At 37.0% G+C, this 26187-nt stretch overlaps 1 protein-coding gene and 1 pseudogene across 9 annotated transcripts in view; both read left to right on the top strand.

Annotated features, from left to right (window-relative positions):
* LOC101099137 (AGBL carboxypeptidase 4) overlaps positions 1-26187 on the top strand; it is a 1457496-nt gene that overhangs the window by 150859 nt on the left and 1280450 nt on the right. The gene's annotated exons all lie outside the window — the stretch shown is intronic.
* Positions 4987-5086, top strand: LOC111561988 (annotated as a pseudogene).

Here is a 26187-nt window from a genome sequence, read left to right as displayed (position 1 = left end):
GCTTGTGCATGTGCTCACTTGCTCTCTCTCTCTCTCAAAAAAACAAAACAAAACAAAAAACCAAAAAAACCCAAAACCAAACAAACAACCTTAAAAAAATTTGTTGAAAGAATTAGTTTGAGAATGAGTAGAAATTCACCAGATGAAATTACTTAGATGTGCATTTATTGTATTTTCTCAACTATTGACCTCAAATTATAGAATACAAAGTTGAAGAATTTAGCATGACTGTATTGATATATAGAAACAAACGCATATCCAGCAACCTTATTTTTTGAGACTATTACTGATAACTTGGGTGGGATGGTGGGAAAACTTTCAATAGTTAAAATAGTTATAAAATACATGCACTAATGTTCATGCACCTTACTTCTCAAAGGAGATACTTAGCATTTATTTCTTCTTGTGTAGACACAGTTTTAACTATATTGATTATATGGGTTTTCAGCTCTGGAAATTTGTAGGTAGGGTGGAACTTGAGGAGATAGAAATAATCTTTGGTGTGAAATCAAAGTTGACAAGCTTACAGAAGGGAGGAGGCAGAAAATATAAAAGTAAACAAGAATATTTAAGTATATAACTTTAATAGATCTGTTCTTTATCATAAAGGTAAGATTAAATTATGTACAATGTGATTTTAGAAAGATTTCCAGTAAAAATAACAATGTCTCTATATAGCTATTAACATCTTTTTCCTTTCAGTCTGGTTTGCATCCTCACTGTTCCAGCAAGATAGTTCTCTGAAAGGTTGCCAGAGACTTTAGTCATGTAATTTGGTGGTCTCTCTTACCTCTTGATTCCTGTGTAGCAAATGATATTTCTAATGATCACCCTTACTTTTTGACATTTTTTTCCCTGGCAGCATTGACTCTTTCATCCTCATTCACCTGCCTCCTCTCTGACGTACCAGTCTTGTTTTCATCCACATGTGACCCTTAAGGCATTCTCCAAGGTTCAGATTACTTATCTTTTAATCTTTATAAATCTTGAGTATCCTATCTAATAACTCATCATCCATCCATCCATTGAAAATTATTATTATGCTTATTAAATATCCTGAATCCATTAATTTCTTTCTATCTGCCTCCTTCATTCAAACCATCAACATCTGTCAGAACTATTGTTCTTCTTGTTTCCTTCCATACATCTTCCCCAACCCCCATTATCCATTCTCAGCACAGCATGTAGAGTGACCCTTTAAAATTTTTTTAATGTTTATTCATTTTTTTGATAGAGATAGAGTGTGAGTGGGGGAGGGCCAGAGAGAGAGGGAGACAGAATCTGAAGCAGGCTCCAGGCTCTGAACTGATAGCACAGAGCCCAGCGCAGGGCTCAAACTCACAGACCATGAGATCATGACCTGAGCTGAAGTCGGATGCTTAACCTAGGCGCCCCTAGAGTGATCCTTTTAAAACTCACATCTAAGCGTATTCCTGTCATATTTAAAGCATTCCAAATGTATGGCCAACATTCCAAAGGTATGGCCAACTAACCTTTGACAAAGCAGGAAAGAATATCCAATGGAAAAAAGACAGTCTCTTTAACAAATGGTGCTGGGAGAACTGGACAGCAACATGCAGAAGAATGAAAGTAGACCACTTTCTTATACCATTCACAGAAATAAACTCAAAATGGATAAAGGACCTGAATGTGAGACAGGAAACCATCAAAACCCTAGAGGAGAAAGCAGAAATAAACTTCTCTGATCTCAGCTGCAGCAATTTTTTACTTGACACATCTCCAGAGGCAAGAGAATTAAAAGCAAAAATGAACTATTGGGACCTCATCAAGATAAAAAGCTTTTGCACTACAAAGGAAACAATCAACAAAACTAAAAGGCAACTGATGGAATAGGAAAAGATATTTGCAAATGACATTCAGACAAAGGGCTAGTATCCAAAATCTATAAAGAACTTACCAAACTCCACACCCGAAAAACAAATAATCCAGTGAAGAAATGGGCAGAAGACCTGAATAGACACTTCTCTAAAGAAGACATCCAGATGGCCAACAGGCACATGAAAAGATGCTCAATGTCGCTTCTCATCAGAGAAATACAAATCAAAACCACACTGAGACACCACCTCACACCGGTCAGAGTGGCTAAAATGAACAAATCAGGAGACTATAGGTGCTGGCGAGGATGTGGAGAAACGGGAACCCTCTTGCACTGTTAGTGGGAATGCAAACTTGTGCAGCCACTCTGGAAAACAGTGTGGAGGTTCCTCAAAAAATTGAAAATAGATCTACCCCATGACCCAGCAATAGCACTGCTAGGAATTTACCCAAGGGATACAGGAGTGCTGATGCATAGGGGCACTTGTACCCCAATTTTATAGCAGCACTTTCAACACTAGCCAAATTATGGAAAGAGCCTAAACATCCATCAACTGATGAATGGATAAAGAAGATGTGGTTTATATGTGCAATGGAATAGTGCTTGGCACTGAGAAAGAATGAAATCATGCCTTTTGCAGCAACGTGTATGGAATTGGAGTGTATTATGCTAAGTGAAATAAGTCAGTCCGAGAAAGACAGACATCATATGTTTTGGAACTTGAGAAACTTAACAGAAGACCATAGGAGAAAGAAAGGGAAAAAATAGTTTCAAACAGGGGTGGGGGGAGGCAAACCATAAGAGACTCTTAAATATAGACAATAAACTGAGGGTTGCTGGGGGTGGGGGAGGGGAAAATGGATGATCAGCACTGAGGAAGGATGAGCATTGGGTGTTGTATATAAGTGATGACCCATGGGAATCTACTCCCAAAACCAAGAGCACACTCTACACACTGTATGTTAGCTAATTTGACAATAAATTATATTAACAAAAATAACACTAGCATTTCTTGCAGAGCTAGAACAAACAATCTTAAATATTTTTTGGAACCACAGAGGGCCTTGAATAGTTAAAGCAATCCTAGAAAAGAAAAATAAAAGTAGAGGCATGACAGTTTTGGTTTTTGAGGTATGATATAAATCTGTAGTCATCAAGACAGTATGGTCCTGGCACAAAAACAGACATAGAGGTCAATGGGACAGGATTAAAGACCCAGAAGTGGACCCACAATTATATGGTCAACTCATCTTTGACAAAGTAGGAAACAATATCCAATGGAAAAAAGGTTCTTCAACTAAGGGTTTTGGGAATACTGGACAGCAAAGTACAGAAGAATGAAACTATATCACTTTCTTCCACCATACACAAAAATAAATTCAAAATGGATGGAAGACCTGAATGTGAGACAAAAACCATCAAATCCTAGAGAACACAGGCAGCAACTTCTTTGATCTCTGCCAGAGCAACTTATTACCAGCCATGTCGCTGAAAGTAAGAAAAACAAAAGGAAATATGACTATTGGAACTTTTATCTAGATAAAAAGCTTCTGCACAGTGAAGGAAACAATCAACAAAACTAAATGGTAGCCTTTGCAATGGGAAAAGGTATTTGCAAGGACATACCTGATAAAGGGTTATTATCCAAGATCTATAAAGAACTTCCTAAGCTAAATGCCCAAAAAACAAGTAATCCAGTTAAGAAATGGACAGAAGATATGAATAGATACTTTTCCAAACAAGACATCCAGGTGTCTAATGACATATGAAAGGATGCTCACCATCACTCATCACTAGGGAAATACAAATCCAAACCATGATGAGATACCACTTTACACCTGTCAGAATGACTAAAATTAACTACACAGGAAACAACAGGTGTTGGCAAGGATGTGGAGAAAGAGAACCCTTTTGCACTGTTGATGGTAATTCAAACTGATGCAGCAACTTTGGAGAACAGTATGGAAGTTCCTCAAAAACCTAAAAATAAAAATACCCTACAATTCATAAACTGCATTATTAGGTTTTACCTGAAGGTTTCTAAAATACAGATTCAAAGATGTACATATGCCCTGATGTTTATAGTAGCATTATCAACAATAGCCAAACTATGGAGAGAATCCATACACATACACACACTCAATTCAACATTACTCAGCCATCAAAAAGAATGAAATCTTGCCATTTGCAACCTTATGGATAGAGCTAGAATGTATTATGCTAAATGAAATCAATCAGAGAAAGACAAATACCATATAATTTCACTCAGATGTGGAATTAGAGAATTTAGAAACAGAAGAGATGAACATATTGAAGAAAGGTAAAGAAACCACAAGATACTCTTAATGATACAGAACAAACTGAGGGCTAATGGAGGGAGGTGAGTGGGAGATGGGCTAGATGGGTGATGGGTATTAATGAGGGCACTTGTGATGAGCATTCGGTGTTGTGTGTAATGAGGAATCATTGAATTCTATTTCTGAAACTAATATTTCATTATGTGTTAACTAACTAAAATTAATAATAAAAAAATAAAAAACTTAAAAATAAGACTAATGTAAAACAACAAAATTGCAGTATATATGTAACTATCAATAACTTCTTTAAATGTAAATGGACTAAATGCCCCAATCAAAAGACATACGATGATGGAACGGATTAAAAAAAACAAGACCCATGTATATGCTGCTTTCAGCAGACTCATTTCAGACCTAAGGACACACACAGACTGAAAGTGAATGGATGTAAAAAGATATTCCATGCAGATGGATCAGGGAGGAACAAATGCCAGAACAGTAATATTTATATCACACAAGATAGACTTTAAAACAAAGACTGTTTTAACCAAAGCAAGAGACAAAGAAAGACAGACATAATTATAAAAGGATTAATTCAGTGAAAAGGTCTAACAAATGTGAACATCTATGCATCCAACATAGGCACACCTAATACACAATGTTAATATTAACTGACCTAAAGGGAAAAATAGAGGGTAATACAGTAATAATAGGGGCCTTTAAAATTATTTATTTATTTATTTTTAGTATAATTGACACATAATGTTGCATTAGTTTCAGGTGCGTGACAGTGATTTGACAAGTTTATACATTATGCTATGCTCGCCACATGTGTATCTACTCTCTGTCACCATTGCTTCCTGCCTTTTGGCTAAGATTAAGTGTAGTATCTGTTCTTAGTTTAATAGTAGGGGACTATAACACTCCCCGGACATCAATGGATAGATCATCCAGAGAGAAAATGTATAAGGGAGAATTGGCTTTGAATGATACATTAGAACAAATGGACTTAACAGATACATATACAGAGCATTCCATCTAAAAAACAGAATACACATTCCTTTTGAGGACACATGAAACATTCTGCAAGATATGTTAGGCCACAAAACAAGTCTTAATCAATTTAAGATTTCGAAATATCAAGCATCTTTTCTGATCACAATACTATGAAGTTAGCAAACAGTAACAAGAAAGAAACTGGAAAAAACACAAATACATGGATAGTAAACAACATGGTACTAAATAACCAATAAGTGAACTAAGAAATATAAGGCAATTAAAAAAAATTACATGGAGACAAATGAAAATAGAAACACAATAGCCCAAAATCTTTGGGATGTAGCAAAAGTAGTCCTAGGAGGGAGGTTTGTAGTCATACAGGCTTATCTGAAGAAACAAAGTCTCAAAGAATATAACCTTACACCTAAAGGAACTAGAAAAATATGAACAAACAAAGCCCCAATTTAGTAGTAGGAAGTAAATAATGAAGATTAAAGCAGAAATAAATAGGGGCGCCTGGGTGGCTCAGTCAGTTAAGCGGCAGACATCGGCTCAGGTCATGATCTCGCGGTCCGTGAGTTCGAGCCCCGCGTCAGGCTCTGTGCTGACAGCTCAGAGCCTGGAGCCTGTTTCGGATTCTGTGTCTCCCTCTCTCTGACCCTCCCCCATTCATGCTCTGTCTCTCTCTGTCTCAAAAATAAATAAATGTTAAAAAAATTTTAAAAGCAGAAATAAATAGAAAAAAAATCAATGAAACCAAGAGCTGATTCTTTGAAAAGATAAACTTAGTTGATAAATAGCCAGACTCATAAAAAAAAAAACAAACAAAAAAACAAAAAACAAGAGGACTCAAGTAAAATCTGAATGAAAGAGAAATAACCGGGGCGCCTGGGTGGCTCAGTCGGTTGAGCGTCCGACTTCGCTCAGGTCACGATCTCACGGTCCGTAAGTTCGAGCCCCGCATCAGGCTCTGTGCTGACAGCTCAGAGCCTGGAGCCTGCTTCAGATTCTGTGTCTCCCTCTCTCTCTGGCCCTCCCCCCGTTCATGCTCTGTCTCTCTCTGTCTCAAAAATAAATAAATGTTAAAAAAAAAAAGAAATAACAACTGATCCACAGAAATATAAAGAATTATAAGAGAATATTATAAAAAATTATATGCCAAAAAATTGGACAAACTAGAAGAATTGGATAAATTTCTAGAAACATGCAATCTTTAAAACTAATCAAGAAGCAAGTACAAAAATGTAAACAGATTGATTACTCATAATGAAATTGAGGTGGTTATCATAAAACTCCCAATGAATAAAAATCTAGCATCTGATGGCTTAACAGGTGAATTCTACCAAAGATTTAAAGAAGAGTTAATACCTACTCTTCTCAAACTATTCCACAAAATAGAAGAGGAAAGAAAACTTCCAAATTCATTCTACAAGGCAAGCATTACCCGTATATTAAAACCAGACAGAGGCATTACAAAAATAAAAAACTCTAAGTCAATATCTCTGATGAACATAGATGCAAAAATCCTCAAGAAAATGTTATAAAACCAAAATCAATAATACATTAAAAAGATCATTCACCACAATCAAGTTCGATTTATCACAGGATTGCAAAGATGGTTCAATAGGCACAAATCAATGAATGTGATACACCAGATTAACAAGAGGAAGTATAAAAACCCGATGATCATCTCAGTAGATTCAGAAAAAGCATTTGACAAGTATAATATTCATTAATCATACAACCTCTCACCAAAGTGAGTTTAGAGGAATTAATTATACCTCAACATAATAAAGGCCATATATGACAAAGTCACAGCTAACATAATACTTAATGGTGAAAAACAGATTTTCTTTTAAAATCTGGAACATGATAAAGATATCCACTCTCACTATTTTGATTCAACATAATACAGGAAGTCCTACCCACAGCAACCAGTAAAAGGCATACAATTGGTAAGGAAGAATTAAAAGTTTCATTATTTTCAGATGATACGATACTATATATAGAAAAGCCTAATGGCTCCACCAAAAAACTACTGGAACTAATAAGTTCAGTAAAGTTATAGGATGCCAAATTAATATACATAAATCTGTTGAATTTTTAAACTCTAATAACAAAGTAACAGAAAGAGAAACTAAGAAACACCCCCATTTATAATTGCATTAAAAAGGATAAAATACCTAGAAATAAACTTAACGAAGGAAATGAAATAACTATACTGTGATATTAATAGGATATTAATAATAGATAGTAGTAATAGTAGGATAATAATAGTAATAATAGTAGGATATTAATAATAGAAATTGAAGATGATACAAACAATGGAAAGATATACCCCTCATGATTGTAAGAATTAATATTGTTACAGAGTCCATACTCCCTAAAGCAATCTACAGGTTCAGTGTAATCCCTATCAATATACCAATAGCATTTTTCATAGAAGTAGAACAAATAATCCTAAAATTTCTATGGAACCACAAAAGACCCTGACTAGCAAAAGCAGTCTTGAGAAAGAAGAACAAAGCTTTAGATAATCACAATCCTAGATTTCAAGCTATTCTACAAAGCTATAGTAATCAAAACTGTATAATAATGGCACAAAATAGACACAAAGACCAATGGAACAGAATAGAGAGCCCAGAAATATACCCACATTTCTATGGCCAATTAATCTATGACAAAGGCAAGAATATATGATGGGAAAAAGACAGTCTCATTAATGAACAGTGCTGGGAAAACTGGACAAGTATATGCAAAAGAATGAAACTGGATCGCTTTCTTACACCATACACAAAAATAAACTCACATTGGATTAAAGACCTAAATGTGAGACCTGAAACCAAACATTCTAGGCAGTAATTTTTTTGACATTGGTTATAGCAACATTTTTCTAGAATTGTCTCCTCAGGCAAGGTAAAGAAAAGCAAAAACAAACTATTGGTATTGCATCAAAATAAAAAGCTTTTGCACAGTGAAGGACACCATCAAACAACAACAAAAAAAAGGCAATGTGTACAGCAGTGCTATCAATGACAACCAAATTATGGAAAGAGCCCAAATGTGCATTGACTGATAAATGTATAAAGAAGATGTAAGAACTCACCATGTTCCCCTTGTTTGACCTTAGGTCTGAAGGAAAATAACAACCAGAACAGCAAGACCAAGTGGAAAAACTAACAATTCCTAATATTTATATAGTGTTTTGTAGTTAACAAAGTGTTTTCCGTTCTCTTATGGTCTTTCATAAATTTTGGACAAAATGGAGGGTAAGCATTTTATTCCTACCTTTGGAAAAGGAAATTGAGGTTCATAGAAGTTAAGTGACATCCTTAATTGCATAGAACTAATAAGTGGCAGAATCTGGAGGCAACCCATGTCTATCAGACCTGAAAGCGTGTGCTCATATATCTTAGTTCCTGGTTACTCAACATTGATCCATTTGCTTGCTGGCTTAGTCATGACAACCTGAGCATTTCCAAGTTGGAGTACAAGCAAATAAGCAGTCTTATGTCCTGTATTAGCTCACAGGAAAGCAATTTGAGACCCGTTGAATGGAGTAAATGGAATGTACCTACTACCACTTTGGGAAGCTTTAACTCACTCCCCATTTGGGGTTTGAACATCTAATCTGGGAAGGCTGATTGGATGTAACATACCATATGTTGTTCCTCATGGATGGAAGTAGATAATTGGAGTATCTAGCAGTTAATGTAGAAAGGATGACATTTGTGGATTTGGAGAACTTAGTCCTTTAGGAATGGTCAAGAAAATATCATGGGTTTGAAATTGACAATGAAGTATATGTTTAAAGAAGCATTTTGGCCTGTTTGTATGTTGTAGCTATAGATCTTAGTTCATATGTTCAGCAAGAAATACCAAGTTATTTTAGTTTATTTAAATCAATCCATCTCATTGGGATTTGAGGAAATTCAGTTTCCCGTCATCATTGACGGTCTATGTCTTTCACTCCCATTACATAATATGCCAAGAGGTGTATGTGATACTTAGTCAATGAGATGAGGGCTTCTGATTTTCACATGTCTGGGCACATGACATCCTTGTCATCCAATCTCATGTAGCTCCTTGAAGGTGTAATGCTTCACTGCAAGCGGGGAATGGGGATCTTCATGGAGGCCTTTGCCTAGATACAGAGCCCTAGTGCCCAGAGGTCTTCTTCCCTAGGTGCCCTCCACCACCATCCTTTGCTGAGGACTGCCCAGGAGTACCTCTTCCTATCACCACTCATGGGATCCTTGATTTCTATAACTATTTCAATGTGTGGGATTGTTTCCTTCCTTTCTCTGTTTTCAGTGGAAGTCTCCTTTTCTACTAGCATAATCCTGGGTAATGTGAGGAAGAGAAATGTTAGAGGCTACTTTTGCCTTTTTACTATCATATGAACCTCCTCTGAGGCATGAGATCTCAAAGGGCTTGGAGAAGAATTTGTATGGTTTGTGTGTGTGTGTTTCTGTTTGTATAGGAGGGGTTTGTGTCTAATGTGGAGTATCCTAAACAAAACACCAAAACAACTCAACATGTTAGTGAATTATCTTATGAAACAATTTGCTGTCTGTGACTACCCCCCCCCCCCCCCCCCCATTCACAGATTGCTATTGCCTAGGAATCAGAAGACCTGGAACTTCTTATGTATGTAGCCTTGGGCAACTCACTTAACTTCTGAGTGTGTGATCTAATCACTAAAATGGAGTAAGGAAGCCTGTCCTGCCTAGTTGACAATATTGCTATTACATGCAAATGATAAAAGATAGGGAAATATTCTGTAAGCTGTTAATATACTATAAAATATAAGAACTTTTGTTTTTGTGAATTTGTGGGAAGAGAGATATTTCTCACTATGGTTTTAAAGTAACAAAAAAACCCCTTGGAATGATCATAAATAGTTTCCACTCACATTGTATTACGAAAGCATGTCATATGGCCATGTCTATTTTCAGGAGGGCAAAAAGTGGAATTCTCCCATGTGTTTTTATGTGTTAGGGAAATATTGAGCATCTATTACATGTGAGGCACTATGTAAGAAACATTACTTACCTTATCTTTAATTCTAAGAATGTTATGAAATAGGCAGTATTTTAGGTGAGGACGCTGAGGGCCAAAATTTAGGTAATTTAGTAAAAAATAAAACCAGGATATGACCTTCATCTGACTCAAAGGCCTGGGTTCTTTCCATTGGATCACATACTTCCTTTTTTTCTGCAGTTTTGTTAGCCACAGATGACTTGTAATGGAAGATTTAAGTTTAGGTTAGTAATTATCAGTTAGTCAAAAATAACTGATATTTATTGGGCATTAGGAACCCCAAGCTCACATCCGGGTCTTGTTTTTCTCATTCTTTGTTATGAAGGGATTTGGGGCCTGTACTTTGGGAGTTGATAGATGACTCTAAAGTAGTGTGAAAGTTTATTTTTCAACTTGACTGGGCCATGGAATGCCCAGACATTTGGTAAAACATTATTCTGGGTGTGTCTATGAAGGTTTTTCTGGATAAGATTAACATTTAAATTGGTAAACTGAATAAAGCAGGTTGCTCTCCCTAATGTGGGATGGCCTTATGTAATCAATTAAAAGCCTCAATAGAACAAAAAGGCTGAACCTTCCCTTAGTGAGGGGAAATTTCTTACCTGAGTGCCTTGAGCTGGGAGGGACATCAGTATTTTTCTGTGTTCAGCTGAACCGAAATATTGGCTCTTCCTAGGTTTTGCGATACGGCATTAGACTGGAACTACACCATTGTCTCTTGTGGACTGTGGTTTGCCAATTTCGGATCGTGGGATTTGTTACCCTCCATAGTAGTATGAGCCAATTCTTCATAATAAATCTCTTTGTATGGGGCGCCTGGGTGGCGCAGTCGGTTAAGCGTCCGACTTCAGCTTCCAACTTCAGCCAGGTCATGATCTGGTGGTCCGTGAGTTCGAGCCCGCGTCGGGCTCTGGGCTGATGGCTCAGAGCCTGGAGCCTGTTTCCGATTCTGTGTCTCCCTCTCTCTCTGCCCCTCCCCCATTCATGCTCTGTCTCTCTCTGTCCCAAAAATAAATAAACGTTGAAAAAAAAATTTTAAAAATAAATCTCTTTGTACACGCACACACACACGCACGCACACATGCACACCCCTTATGGTTCTCTTTCTGTGGAGAACCCTAATATAGGCACAAACAACTCTTGAAATTGTGTGATTATGAAATCAGCAGTAACAACGAAGAGCTGATGTTTATGGAAGAGGTTCAGACTCCATTCTTTTTTCAGGCAACATTTTATCAAAGATCCTTAATGGAATCTTTACATTGACATTTCCATGTTGTCTTATTATATGTGTATTAAGTGGTTGTTACCAGTAGGATGACAATTGACAACAGATTTAATAAAACAACATTTTTTCCTGAAAATACTGACTGCCAGTATGGACCAATGTCATTGCATTTCAGACAACATTTGGCTTACCTTCCTAAAACAAATCACAAAAAATTAAGAACAGAAAGATTGATTCTTTTCCAAGTTTTATATTTTCTTCTGACAACTATTCTGCAACCTCAGGCATAGATTAATGAATGGAGTATGCACAAAGTGATATCAGCTCACATATATGACATTACTCAGATGTCTCCAACTCCGGAAAAAGCATGTGAATGATTTATGGAATTGATATTAATCTCTTTCCAGTAAATGCATTACTTCAAATACATGGGAAATTGATGTTACTACTCTAACGCCAAATTAATTTCTTTCTTGCTGGATCAGCATTGTAAATGGAATTAGATGTTAACCTTTTATACATCTAAACAGGGTAAAATATGGGAAGCAATTTTATAAGTAAAATTTGGATGCTCATTTCTGAAGGGAAGGGTATGTATTTTTCTTCTTTGTGTGCTTTCTTCCTGAAATTTGTGGATCCTGGGATATTGGATCATATTTAAAGTATAACTTAATATAATTTAGGAATAGAATAATTATAATTGAATCTGAATATTTAACACAGGACTATAAATAACAGTATAGCAAATGAGAATTACATATTATTAAAGATACCCCAAATTCTAAAGATTAAGACTATTTTTCAAGGGAAATTTTATCCAAGAATTATTAGTCACTCATAAATATTTTTAATCCATATGTAGGCATAAAGGAGACTAGAAAATTATCAGGCTAGCCTCTTCCTCATTTCATATATGCCTGGGCCAGTATGGTCTTGAGTTTGTTTTCTCTTTATTTTCCCTGTGTTTCCAGCTTGTTGCTTTCGTTGCCATACTGTTGATTTTGGCCTGCTAAACATTATCTAATGAGCACAATCTTATATTTCAATTCTAAATTATCAGAAGGAAAATGTTATTGGCTCAGTTGCGTCTGGTCAGTTTTGGTTAAAGAGGGTAGTCTTGGGTATGTAGGGCTGCCTTTTAAGGGCAATGGGTAGGACAGACTCTCTAGAAAGGGGCTGTAGGTAGAGGGGAAGTGATAGATATATCTTAAATAGTTAGGTTTGCTGGGCTGCAGTGTTTGTTTTTTTTTTCCAGCCTGACAGTTTTCTGATTTTGTGGACCAAGTGCCATGCATACCTTTTCTCTTCCTGGCTCCTTGCCTTTCATCACAATATGCCTCAGTTCTTAGCCAGTCTTGAGCAGAGCATAATGTCTGTGAGTGGTATCAGAGTTGCTGCCAAATAGTAACTATTTGCTGTCTTGCTATCTGATGTGCAAGAGACCAAACCTGGTTTGGTCTATAAACCAGACCCAGTTTACAAGTTGCAGTATTTCTTGCATTATTTCCATTGCTATAGTCTGCAGAACTGGGTTCTTTCTTGATAACTAGTTTTTTTTTTGTGCTACAGTTATACCAAGCTTAGAATACTAGAATTATTATCTCTTTAAGTCTGGGGTATTGCCTTGAACCATTGTCTTCTTGATAGGAATCTAGGCTAGGTGGCTTAATTTTCACCATGTCTATATCCAGATTTTCTTTTCCCAATAACTAGCTGAGATCCAGATGTGAATAGACAGGTTTCCCTGGGCGACTAAGTGGCAATTATGCTTGGTCTACATTACTGCCTGCACAGATAGACCTTTTGGAACACTTTTCACCTGAAATCATGGCTGAATATTTTTAGGTTTTTGAGTACTGTACATCAGAGCCCCTGGCTTTCCTCTCTAGAATCACTGTCTTCTGACCTAGCTCTGGATCCTGAAAGCATACTTTAAATGTGACAGTGTGACTCTAGTTGCATCTATAAAGTGGTACAGGTGAGTGTTAGGGATGGTAGTCATAAAAATGTGGTGAAAGTTTGTCTTACCTACATCTCAATATTGTTGTACCATTTGTTTCCATAGAGAATTTTGGTCTAGGATTTCTGCTCTTTATTCCCTATTACAGGTGACTTTTGGTAACACAGCACCAAGATATCCTTTCAATGGTTTTATTTTTGTTGGTCCTGTATTGTATGTTGGTCCTGTATTTATTTTGTTGGTCCTGTACACTTGCCAGGCAGTGGAGGAAGGTATGGGATGGGAAGAGGAAAAGATATATATATATCTGACCTGGTCCTTGTTCTCAGAAAAACTTAAATCCCAGTGAAGGATGTAGTGCATATGTATCAGTAATACCAGGAAGTAAATCAAGCAAGGGACAGAAGGATTGGATACTTACTCATTAATTACCCAAATATTTATTGAGTGTCCACTATGCTTGGTTCTGTTCTAGGCAGTGGAGACTCAAAAGTAACTAAGATTGGATTCATACTGTCAAGGAGCGCATAGTTTCATGGGGAATTCAGGTAACTGCACCAAAAAGCCACAGGGGCTGATAGTATTCAAGTCACCATCATTTCTCATCTGACTGCTCTTTAAATACACTGTGCAGGCTCTCACCTCAGGGCCTTTGCACTCTGCTGCCTGGAATGCTGTGCCCCCAAGATACTTACATGGTACATCCTTTACTTCATTTGGGTCTCTGATACAATGTCATCACATCAGGGAAGTCTTTCCTGGCTCTATAACTAGTACAGTACTCTCTTTTCATCTCTCCCATTCCTCTTAGCTCATTTTATTTTTGTTCTTAGCACTTACATCACCAGGTTTGTTATATAATTATTTTTAAATTTGATTGTTATGTCTCTGCCTCTAGAAAAATTTAAGCTCTATGAAAACAGGATTGTGTCTATATTATTGAGTGCTTTATATATGTAGCATGCTGTCTTAGACAGAATGAGCATTCAAAAAATACTAGTTCACCAAGTAAAGGAATTAATGAATTAATGAGTCAAGTACTAGTGAGTAGAATCTGTATAGGGTATGATAGAGTTACCAAGATGGGAGTGGTTATTTTTACCTGTAGGCAAGGGGTGGTGTCAGAATATGTGATTTGAGAATGGAAGGGGATAAGGGTAGACAGTTTTGTCATGTGACATAGTTTGTGATTGAATATTCCAGACTTTATAGTAGGCGAATATGTCTTTTTTAAAAATCTTTGTTTATTTTTGAGAGAGAGAGAAGGAGAGAGTCTGAGAGGGGGAGAAACGGAGAGAGAGGGAGACAAAAAATCTGAAGCAGGCTCCAGGTTCTGAGCTGACAGCACAGAGCCCATGCGGGGCTTGAACTCACAAACTGCGAGGTCATGACCTGAGCTGAAGTCAGAAGCTTAACTGACTGAGCCACCCAGGCACCCCATTATGGGAGTATGTCTTAATCAGGAGTTGCTTTTAAATCCTATCCTAATGATGTGACATTCTATACTAATTTTCAATTTAATTTTTTTTGTATATTCATATACTTTTTAATGGCTTCTGCCTACTAGTGAGTAGTCATGAGCTTTTCTGTTGGGTTGTGGGTTTCTTGGGGTAGACAGGGATCAGGGTTTATTCATGTATGATCTGACTCTGACACAGTGGCTGGGGATTATTTTGCCAGTAGTAGCTTTTTTTTTTTTTTTTTTAATAAAAATTAATTATAGTTCCCTTGGAGCTGGAGCATTCTGTGATTCTCCCCTAGCCTGATACTTCATCAACTGTTGTTTAAGATTCTTGCAGGGGCACCTGGGTGGCTCAGTAGGTTGAGTGTCCCAGTTATGCTTAGGTCATGATCTCACGGTTAGTGGGTTTGAGCCCCATGTTGGGCTCTGTGCTGACAACTCAGAGCCTGGAGCCTGCTTCAGATTCTGTGTCTCCCTCTCTCTCTCTGCCTCTACCCCGCTCATGCTCTGTTTCTCTCTGTTTCTCAAAAATAACTGTTAAAAAAAAGTTAAAAAAGATTCTTGCAGATAATGCACTTTTTTATAGTTCTGGCTTCTTTCCCATATATTTCATCTAGGATATTCATATATCTACTTCTCTCATTGCACTATAATGATTTATTTACATGTTGGTCCTTCCATTAGATTTTCAGCTATTGTTGGACAATTAGACTTTATCTCTAATCTTAGACTCTTATCTCTTATCTTAGACTCTCTTTCCTGTAGTGTAGCTTGGTATAGTATCTGTCACATAGTTGCTCTCCAGTAAATGTGGAATGAGTGAATAGTAAATTAATTAGTCTAAGGGTAGAAAATTAATATTTATCAAGGAAGCCCAGGAGAAAGAGAAAAGATGATTTGTGTAACAAGATTTAAGTGATACATTTTAAACACCTTAGTGACTATTTCATGCGCAGATACTTCAATAGTTCCCTAATATCAACATCCCTGCAATAAGCATTTAGCCCAGTGCTCCTTTCCTTAATGTGAGTGTTCATAGGTTATGTGAGACACCTGTGAATGAACTTGTAGTCTTTTCTTCCTAGCCTTGAACTTGCATGTCAGTGTTCCTTAGGTGGAAAAAATGGTGATGAATGCATCTGTTTCACTGCATGAAGATATATTTAGTGTATCATTATCAATGTCATAACCGTCTGTTCCCAAATGTACACATTCATGCATATAGCCTTGTGGTTCCTGCTCTTAACAGCCCCAGAGTATAGGTGCTAGTAACAATCATGCTTAGAGGCACTCCTATGTATATTTCTCCTTCCTGTTCTATCTTAGATGTAGTACTATGCCCAAATAATCAGAATTTAGCAAATGTGAATTATGAGTGTTTTAGCAGTACCCCAGAAGGGGAATGATTGTAATTGAAGCAACACAATGGATATATTCCTTCAATGTGTATGTCTATAGGTTCCAGTTTTTCTTTTTCTTTTTTTAATGTTTATTTATTTTTGAGAGAGAGGGGAGAGAGAGAGAGAGAGAGAGAGAGAGAGAGAGAGAGAGAATAAGCAAGGGAGGGGCAGAGAGAAGGGGAGACACAGAATGTGAAGCAGGCTCCAGGTTCTGATCTGTCAGCACAGAACCCGACTTGGGGCTCTAACTCACAAGCTATGAGATCATGACCTGAGCCAAAGTCGAACACTTAACCAACGGAGCCGTCCAGGTGCCCCAAGCGTTTAATTTTTCTTAAGAATTTCATTTTCCTCTTCGAGACTTCACTCAAAAGATATTTATTAACTATTAATTATGTGCAGCGATTGCTTCTGTACAATATTTAAATACTTAGCAGCAATCAGGGTGCCTGGGTGGCTCAGTCAGTTAAGTGACTGACTTCTGCCCAGGTCATGATCTTATGGTTCGTGAGTTCGAGCTTTGCATCAGGCTCTGCGCTGACAGCTTGGAGCCTGGAGCCTGGTTTGGATTCTGTGTCTCCTTCTCTCTCTGTCCGTCCCCAGCTCATGCTCGCACTCTGTCTCTGTCAAAAATAAACTAAAAAAAATACTTAGCAGCAACCACAACAAAGAGCCAATATATATTTTTTGGACCCAATATATACTTTTGTGCCCAGCACTGTGACGTGTAACATGGTGGAGGCAGTGTGGTATAAGGGAAAGAACACATATTCTGGAATCAGATCTGGATTCTGAATTACCTTTGCTTTTTTGCTAACTCCATGTTTTAACAAAGTGTATGGATATCATAGTGTTCTACCTTCTTCTTTCCTACCATGATTTCTTAGTTCAGGCTGCTAGGACTATTGCAGTAATTTCCAAATTTACCTTTCTTCCTCAAGCCTCTGTCTTTTCCATATATTGTATATATTTTCATGCAATTCATTTTCCTGAAGCATAATTTGAATCACGTTACTGCCTACTTAAAAATTTTAACTTCCCAGTTCACTTAGAATGAAATAAAGTTTCTTCAACATGGTATTTAAGACCCTTTAGTATGGACTCAGCCTTTATTTCTAGTCTTCCTTTGCTTCATTCCACTCTATTTACTCAGTGCTGTAGTCTCTGTATATTAAATGTACTTTTTTCTATAGTTTTTCTCATTATTCTCTTCTCTTGGAAAGGCCCCTGACTCTATATCCTTTCTTTTTTAAAAAAATTTTTTTTTCAACGTTTATTTATTTTTGGGACAGAGAGAGACAGAGCATGAACGGGGGAGGGGCAGAGAGAGAGGGAGACACAGAATTGGAAACAGGCTCCAGGCTCTGAGCCATCAGCCCAGAGCCTGACGCGGGGCTCGAACTCACGGACCGTGAGATCGTGACCTGGTTGAAGTCGGACGCTTAACCAACTGCGCCACCCAGGCGCCCCGCTATATCCTTTCTTAATCCCCCCCCATCACCAAATTTTCACCCTTTGATAAAACAGTGTATTTTTTAAAACCTGTGTCAAATGTAATCTCATCTACAAGAGCTTTCCTGAAATTTATGATGTCTTTCTTTACTAAACCAATTGTTTGAGCTTCTCTGATACCATATCATTATCTGCTTTGTAGTTTAGGTGCTGTTTTCCAGAATGTAATGAACTATTTAATGGCATAAATTATTTTTACTCCTCTTTTTTTAAAATGTTTATTTTATTTTTGAAAGAGAGCAAGAGGAGGAGGGGCAGGGAGAGGGGGACAGAGGATCCTAAGTGGGCTCTAGGCTGACAATAGTCAGCCCAATGTGATGCTAGAACTCATGAACTGCGAGATCATGACCTGAGCTGAAGTTGGACGCTCAACCGACTGAGCCACCCAGGTGCCCCTAACTCCTCTTTTTAATCTCCTGATAGACTTGAAATAGAATCTGGTACAGAATACTAAATTATAGAGTAGAAGGAGCTTTGGAGTCAGTCAGACTTGACTTCAGATTATATCTCTGCTACTTACTGGTTGCATATGTGGCTTTGTACGAGGTACTTAGGTGAGCCTCGATTTCCTCACCTGGAAGGAAGACTTACACCTTACAGAGGGGTAAATGATAAAGATCAAATGATATAAAATATATAAAGCATTTGAAACATAATAGATTTCATATTGAATGGTTGTTGAGTTAGAAAAAAACTATTTATGGAATTGAAGTAGCCAATGGGAAACAAAAATAATTGATATGGGATGGGAAGGTATATTTGGAGAGCTAATGTATTTGATACATCTGAATTTGAGCAATTAGTGGGGTTTATATAGCAATTTTTCTACTCTCTTAAATTTAGGCAGAGGGATTTCATTATAACTTTCCAATATCCGTCACTTGAGATGGACAAGGCTGATTGACAGAATGTTCATTGCATTCTGTCAAGTTGTAAATACTTCTTCTCATGTTTTTTTCTGTGTCATATTTAGAGAATTTGAAGCTGGTGTTAATTTCACACTTATTATATGACATTATTTGGGATGAAATAAACTATCTGATTAGAGTAGATAGGTATTATGGGATGTTTATGGAAAGGGGGAAAGCTCTTTCTGTACTTTGGTTTATGTACCTGAGAGTTCAGAGTTCTGATACAATATTTCTGCCAAATCTTGATAGAGACTGCATTTTAACAGCACTGTTGTTATCTAAAACATCATTTTTAAATTTTTTAAAATTTTTTAATTTATTTTTGAGACAGAGAGACAGAGCATGAGCAGGGGAGGGGCAGAGAGAGAGGGAGACACAGAATCTGAAGCAGGCTCCAGGCTCTGAGCTGTCAGGACAGAGTCTGATGGGGGGCTCAAACAGACTGTGAGATCGTGACCTGAGCTGAAGTCAGACGCCTAACCGACTGAGCCACCCAGGCGCCCCTAAAACATCATTTTTGATTTTCTAAGAATTTCATTGGATATTATTAAGAAAGTATTTTTAGCATGTTTCCTATGCAGCTAAAAACCTATTGCAATAAATGTATAATGTTCAGTAGTAATATTCCATTGTGAACATATAACTGTTCATATTTACAATGATTGATTATCTCCCAAGTGCTTAATTGCCTACCAGGTTCAGATTTTTCCATGTTAATTTTGATTTAGTGTTTTTTTATTTCTGAAAGAAAACAGGGAACAAACCATATATTATCATGGCATGTTTTTTTTTTCAGAAGCTATCGAGAACTTCAGAATCTATAACAATGAAATAATGTGAAGGTAAATTAGCATAATATACAAGGGGATTTCATAACCTAGCAATCTTCTATAGACTTGCTAACTTGAATCATCGCCATGTGCAAATTATCTGTATAATGATGTCACAAACAAATTAGTGACTACCATGGTAGGAAAAAAACATTTTTTTCTGATATCTTCAACATGTTTTTTTCACCTAATATTTATAAGTATTTAGGAGTAGTAAGTTGTCCTATGCAAGATGTGTGGCATGCTTAAACTACTAATTCATTGCTTGAATTTTGAATCCCAAAGGGCAGAACAGAAATATGAAAGGAATGCCACGCATATATGTATACACTATTTTTTTTAATTAAAAAAATTTTTTTTAAACATTTATTTATTTTTGAGACAGAGAGAGACAGAGAATGAGCAGGGGAGGGTCAGAGAGAGAGAGGGAGACACAGAATCCAAAACAGGCTCCAGGCTCTGAGCTGTCAGCCCAGAGCCCAATGCAGGGCTCGAACTCACGGACCACGAGATCATGACCTGAGCCGAAGTCGGACGCCCAACCGACTGAGCCACCCAGGCGCCCCTAATTTTTTTTTTAAGAGAGAGAGCGAGTGCACACAAGTTGGGGAGGAGCAGAGAGAGGGAGACACAAGAATCTGAAGCTGGCTCCTGGCTCTGAGCTGTCAGCACAGAGCCCGATGGGGGACTCAAACTCACTAACTGTGAGATAGATCATGACCTGAGCTGACGTCTGAAAGATGGTGGCAGAGTATAATGCTAAGCCATATAAGTCAGTTGGAGATAGGCAAATATCATATGATCACTCATATGTGAAATTTAAGAAACAAAACAAATAAGCAAAGGGAGAAAAAAGAGAGAAAGAGAGAGACAAACCAAGAAACAGGCTCTTAATTAGAGAACAAACTGATGGTTATTAAAGGGGAAGTGGTTGGGGGGATGGGTGAGAAAAGTGAGAGGGATTAAGGAGTGCACTTGTCATGGTGACTACCCGGTGATATATGGAATTGTTGACTCACTAAATTGTACACCTAAAATTAATATTACACTGTATGTTAACTAACTGGAATTTAAATAAAAACTTAAAAAAATAATTGCATTTTGCCCCACAACTCTATCAATTACTGCTTTTCTCTCTTCCCTTGTACAGAAAAAAAACTATTTAGAGTTGTCTGCCTCTACTTCTGGCCTATTAAGTCAGGCTTTCAGTATCATACCCTTCCCTCCAAATTGTCCTTCGCAAGGTCATTAAGGACTTTAGTTGCTAAATCTCAGTTCATATTCTCATAGTTCTGTTAGTAGGATTTGACCCATTTGGACTACTCCCATTCTTTACTCTTAGACATATTTCTCTTTTTAGCTTCAACGATACATAACAACTTCCCAGTTATTTCACCCCCGCCCGTTAGTGGCCACTTCCGTACATTGATTGGTTACAACTCATTTCTTTACCTTCTTTGTTTTTTTAAGTTTATTTACTTTGAGAGACAGAGATAATGTGAGCAGGGGAGAGGTAGAGAGAGAGGGAGAGAGAATCCCAAGTAGGCTCTGCACTCATAGTGCAGGACTTGATCTCACAAAGTGCGAGATCATGACCTGAGTGGAAAATCAAGAGTCCAATCCATAACTGACTGAGCCACCCAGGTGCCCCCAGTTCTTTATCTTCTAAACACTAGAATGTTTCAGGGCAAGGTTCCTAAACCTTTTCTCTTCGCTACCTACAGTTACTCCCTTTGATTTCTCTTCAGATGGGTTTACATATTACTTACACACTGACTTATATCTCTAGTACAGACCTCTCCCGTGTACTTTAGATTCATATATTCACCAAGAGTGAGCCCAGATGAACCACTGGCCAATCCATGCAATTGGAGGAAATAATATATGCTGTTGTTTTAAACCATAGAGTTTTGTTGTAGTTTGGTATGCTGCTATGTATACACTAATTTAAGGGTTGACTTCATCATCCTAAAAGCAAATGTAATGTGTGAAAACTGTGATTTTCAAAATTGTTTATTACAGAATGTATTGATAGATTCCAAGCTTCACAGGGAATAGAGATGCTTGTTGTTTCATGAAAATGCAAATTATTTATCCATTTTCCCCTAAAAGAATTCATTATCCATGATGCATAATAATAGGAAATAAAAATAACAATTATGTTGTCTCCATGCATGCAGACAAAAGAGTTACTCTAGTTAGTCCAACACTACAATTAATGAATAAGGTGGAATCCAAATTTATGAATCACTCAGTAAGTTCAGTCGTTGGTAATTTAACAAAACTATTAGTGTTTTTTAAAATAAATGCAATGTATTGAATACATTTTTTTGTCATTAATCTGGGCCATTATGATGTGAATTACTTGCATATAGGTAAAATTATACTTCATAATAAACATTGAATATACTTAGCTAAATAATTTTAATTTACTTACTATTCTTTTTAAATCATGCATTGTATACTAAGAGAAAGACTTATACTAACACATTGACCGTTTTCTCATCAGAGAGGAAAAACTGCTTTTAAAATTGTACTTCAATATAAAAGACTGTTATGATTTCAAATTTGGAGTATCTTTTATAAGAAACTGTAGATAAATTGCCAAATTTTAACTGTTAGGTAAAAAAAAAAAACCTCTGCTATGTAAGGCTTATCAACACATTTTAGAGATTAGCAACATGTCCTAGTTGAAGAGCAGTCCGAAGGTACAGTTTTCTAGTGTGAATTTAAGCCGTCAACACTTTTAACTTTTTTTTAAGTGTATTTATTTATTTATTTTGAGAGAGAGACAGAGAAAGAGACAGACAGACAGACAGAGCATGTGTGTGAGCAGGGGAAGGGCAGAGAGAGAGGGAGAGAGAATGCTAAATAGGCTCCACGCTGTGAGCATGTAGCCTAACATAGGGTTTGATCTCATGAACTGCGTGATTATGACCTGAGCCGAAATCAAGAGTTGGACACTTAACCAATTGAGGCACCCAGGTGACACTCCTTAATTTCTTTAATTTTTTTAATTTAAATTTTAATTGGTTAACATACAGTGCGATATTGGTTTCAGAAGTAGAATTCAGTGATTCATCACTTGCATACAACACCCAGTGTTCATCACAGCAAGTGCCCTCCTTAATACCCATCATCCATCTAGCCCATCTCCCACCCACCTTCCTCCATCAATCCTCAGTTCGTTCTCTATTGTTAAGAGTGTCTTGTGGTTTGTTTCCCTTTCTTCTTTTCCCCCACTTTCCCATATGTTCATCTGTTTGTTTCTTAAATTCCACATCTGAGTGAATTATATGGTATTTGTTTTTCTCTGATTGTGTTATTTCACTTAGCAACCTCCATGAGGTTGCAAATGGCATGATTTCATTTTTTTGATGGCTGAATAATATTCCATTGTATATGTATACCATATCTTCTTTTTTTTTTTTTTTAAATTTTTTTTTTCAACGTTTATTTATTTTTGGGACAGAGAGAGACAGAGCATGAACGGGGGAGGGGCAGAGAAAGAGGGAGACACAGAATCGGAAACAGGCTCCAGGCTCTGAGCCATCAGCCCAGAGCCCGACGCGGGGCTCGAACTCACGGACCGTGAGATCGTGACCTGGCTGAAGTCGGACGCTTAACCGACTGCGCCACCCAGGCGCCCCTGTATACCATATCTTCTTTATCCATTCATCTTTTGATGGAAATTTGGGCTCTCTCCATATTTTGGCTATTGTTGATAATGCTGTTATAAACATTGAGATGCATGTATGCCTTTGAATCTGTATTTTTGTATCCTTTGGGTAAAAATAGTGCAATTTCTGGATTGTGGGTTAGTTCTATTTTTATGTTTTTGAGAAACCTCCATGCTATTCTCCAAAGTGGCTGTAACAGTTTGCATTCCTACCAACAGTGCAAGAGGATTACCTTTCTCTGCCATCCTAGCTAACACCTGTTGTTTCTTGTGTTGTTAATTTTAGCCATACTGACAGTTGTGAGGTGGTATCTCATCATGGTTTGGATTTGTATTTCCTTGATGATGAGTGATGTTGAGCATTCCTTCATGTGTCTGTTAGCCATCTGGATGTCTTGTTTGGAAAAGTATCTATTCATGTCTTCTGCCCATTTCTTAACTACGTTGTTTTTTGGATGTTGAGTTTGACAAGTTTTTTATAGGTTTTGGATATGAACACTTTATCAGATATGTCCTTGCAAATACCTTCTCCCATTCCAAAGGCTGCCTTTTAGTTTTGTTGATTGTTTACTTTGCTGTGCAGAAGCTTTTTATCTTGATAAAGTCCCGATAGGTTTCCTTTTGTTTCCTTTGCCTTCTGCGATGTGTCTAGTAAGAGTTTTCTGTGGCTGAGGTCAAACAGGTCACTGCCTATGTGCCCCTCTAGGATTTTGATGGTTTCCTGTCTCACATTTAGGTCTTTCATCCATTTTGAATTTATTTCCGTGAATGATGGAAGAATGTGGCCCAGTTTCATTCTTTTGCATATTGTTGTCCGGTTTTCCACACACCATTTGTTGAAGAGACTTTTTCCCATTGGATATTCTTTCCTGCTTTATCGAAAATGAATTGACCATATAATTGTAGGTTTGTTTGTAGGTTTCCTATTCTGTTCCATTGATCTATGTGTCTGTTTTTGTGCTAGTACCATATTGTCCTGATGTCTACAGCTTTGTAATGTAGCTTCAAATCTGGAATTGTGATGCCTCCAATTTTGTTTTTCTTTTTCAATATCTCACTTTCATAATCTAGGTCTTTTGTGGTTCTATACAAATTTTAGAATTTTTTGATCTAGTTCTGCAAAGAATACTGGTGGTATTGTGATAGGGATTGCATTAAATGTGTAGATTGCTTTGGGTAGTACAGACATTTCAACAGTGTTTGTTCTTCCAATCCATAAGCATGGATTGTTTTTCCATTTTTTTGTGTGTGTCCCCTTCAATTTTTAAAATAAATTTTCTATACTTTTCAGAGTACAGATTTTTTTTACTTCTTTAGGTATATTTATTCCTAGGTATCTTACTGTTTTTGTTGCAGTTGTAAAAGGGATTGATTCCTTGATGTATTTTTCTGCTCCTTCATTATTAGCTTATAGAAATGCAACAGATTTCTGCGTGTTGATTTTATATCCTGTGACTTTGCTGAATTTATGTGTAGTTTTAGCAATTTTTTGGTGGAGTTTTTCAGGTTTTCTATGTAAAGTGTTATGTCATCTGTAAACAGTGAAAGTTTGACTTCTTCCTCACTGATTTGTATGCTTTTTATTTCTTTTGGTTGTCGGATTGCTGAGGTTAAGACTTCCAGTACTATGTTAAATACTAATGGTGAGAGTGGGCTTCCTTGTCCTGTTCCTAACTGTAGAGTGATGGCTCTTAGTTTTTTCCTGTTGAGGATATTAGTTGTGGGTCTTTCATGTGTGGCCTTTATGGTGTTGAGGTATGTTCCATCTATTCGTATTTTGCTGAGGATATTTTTCAAGAATCATTGCCGTGTTTTATTAAATGCTTTTTCTGCATCTATTGACAGGATCATATGATTCCTACCCTTTCCTTTATTACTGTGGTGTATCACATGAATTGATTTGTGAATATTGAACCAGACCTGCAGCCCAGTAGTAAATCCCACCGGATCATAGTGAATAATTCTTTTAATGTACTGTTGAATTTAATTTGCTAATATCTTGTTGAGAATTTTTACATCCAGTTTCATCAGGGATATTGGCCTGTAATTCTCCTTGTTAGTGGGATCTTTGGTTTTGGAATCAAGGTAATGCTGGCTTGTTGAATGAGTTTGGAAGCTTTCCTTCCAAATTTGGAACAATTGGAGAAAAGTAGATATTAACTTTTCTTTATTTCTTAAAGAATTTTTTTAAAGTTTTATTTGGAGAAGGAGAGTAAGCAGGGTAGGGACAGAGAGAGGGGGAGAGAGAGAATCCCAAGTAGGTTCCACAGTGTCTCTGCAGAACCATATATGGGGCTCAAACTCACAAACCGTGAGATAATGACCTGAGCTGAAATCAAGAGCTGGACACTTAACCAACTGAGCCTTCCAGATGTCCCATGTTTTCTTTAAATGTCTGGTAAAATTCTCCTGGGAAGCCATCTGGCTCTTGACTCTTGTTTGTTTGGAGATTTTTGAGTACTGATTCAATTTCCTTGATGGTTATGGGTGTGTTCAAATTTTCCATTTCTTCCTGTTTCAGTTTTGGTAGTTTATATGTTTCTAGGAATTTGTCCATTTCTTCCAGATTGCCCATTTTATAGGTGTATAATTGCTTGTAATATTCTCTTATTATTGTTTGTATTTCTGCTGTTTGGTTGTGATCTCTCCTGTTCCATCTTTGATTTTATTTATTTAGGTCCTTCCTTTTTATTTTTGATCACACTGACTAGGGGTTTATCAATTTTATTAATTCTTTCAAAGAATCAGCTTCTGGTTTCATTGATCTGTTTTTTGTTTGTTTGTTTATTGTTATTTGTTTTTTGTTTTGATAGCATTGATTTGTGCTCTAATCTTTGTTATTTCCTGCCTTCTGCTGGTTTTGGGTTTTATTTGCTGTTCTTTTTCCAGCTCTTTAAGGTGTAAGGTTAGGTTGTGTATCTGAGACCTTTCTTCCTTCTTGAAGAAGGCCTGGATTCCTGTATACATCCCTCTTATGACTGCCTTTGCTGTGTCCCAGAGGTTTGGGGCTGTGTGTTTTCATTTTC

This window comes from Felis catus, chromosome C1, assembly GCF_018350175.1.
Source record: "Felis catus isolate Fca126 chromosome C1, F.catus_Fca126_mat1.0, whole genome shotgun sequence".
Classification (NCBI taxonomy): Eukaryota; Metazoa; Chordata; class Mammalia; order Carnivora; family Felidae; genus Felis; species Felis catus.
This window is presented reverse-complemented; position numbering and strand designations above follow the sequence as displayed.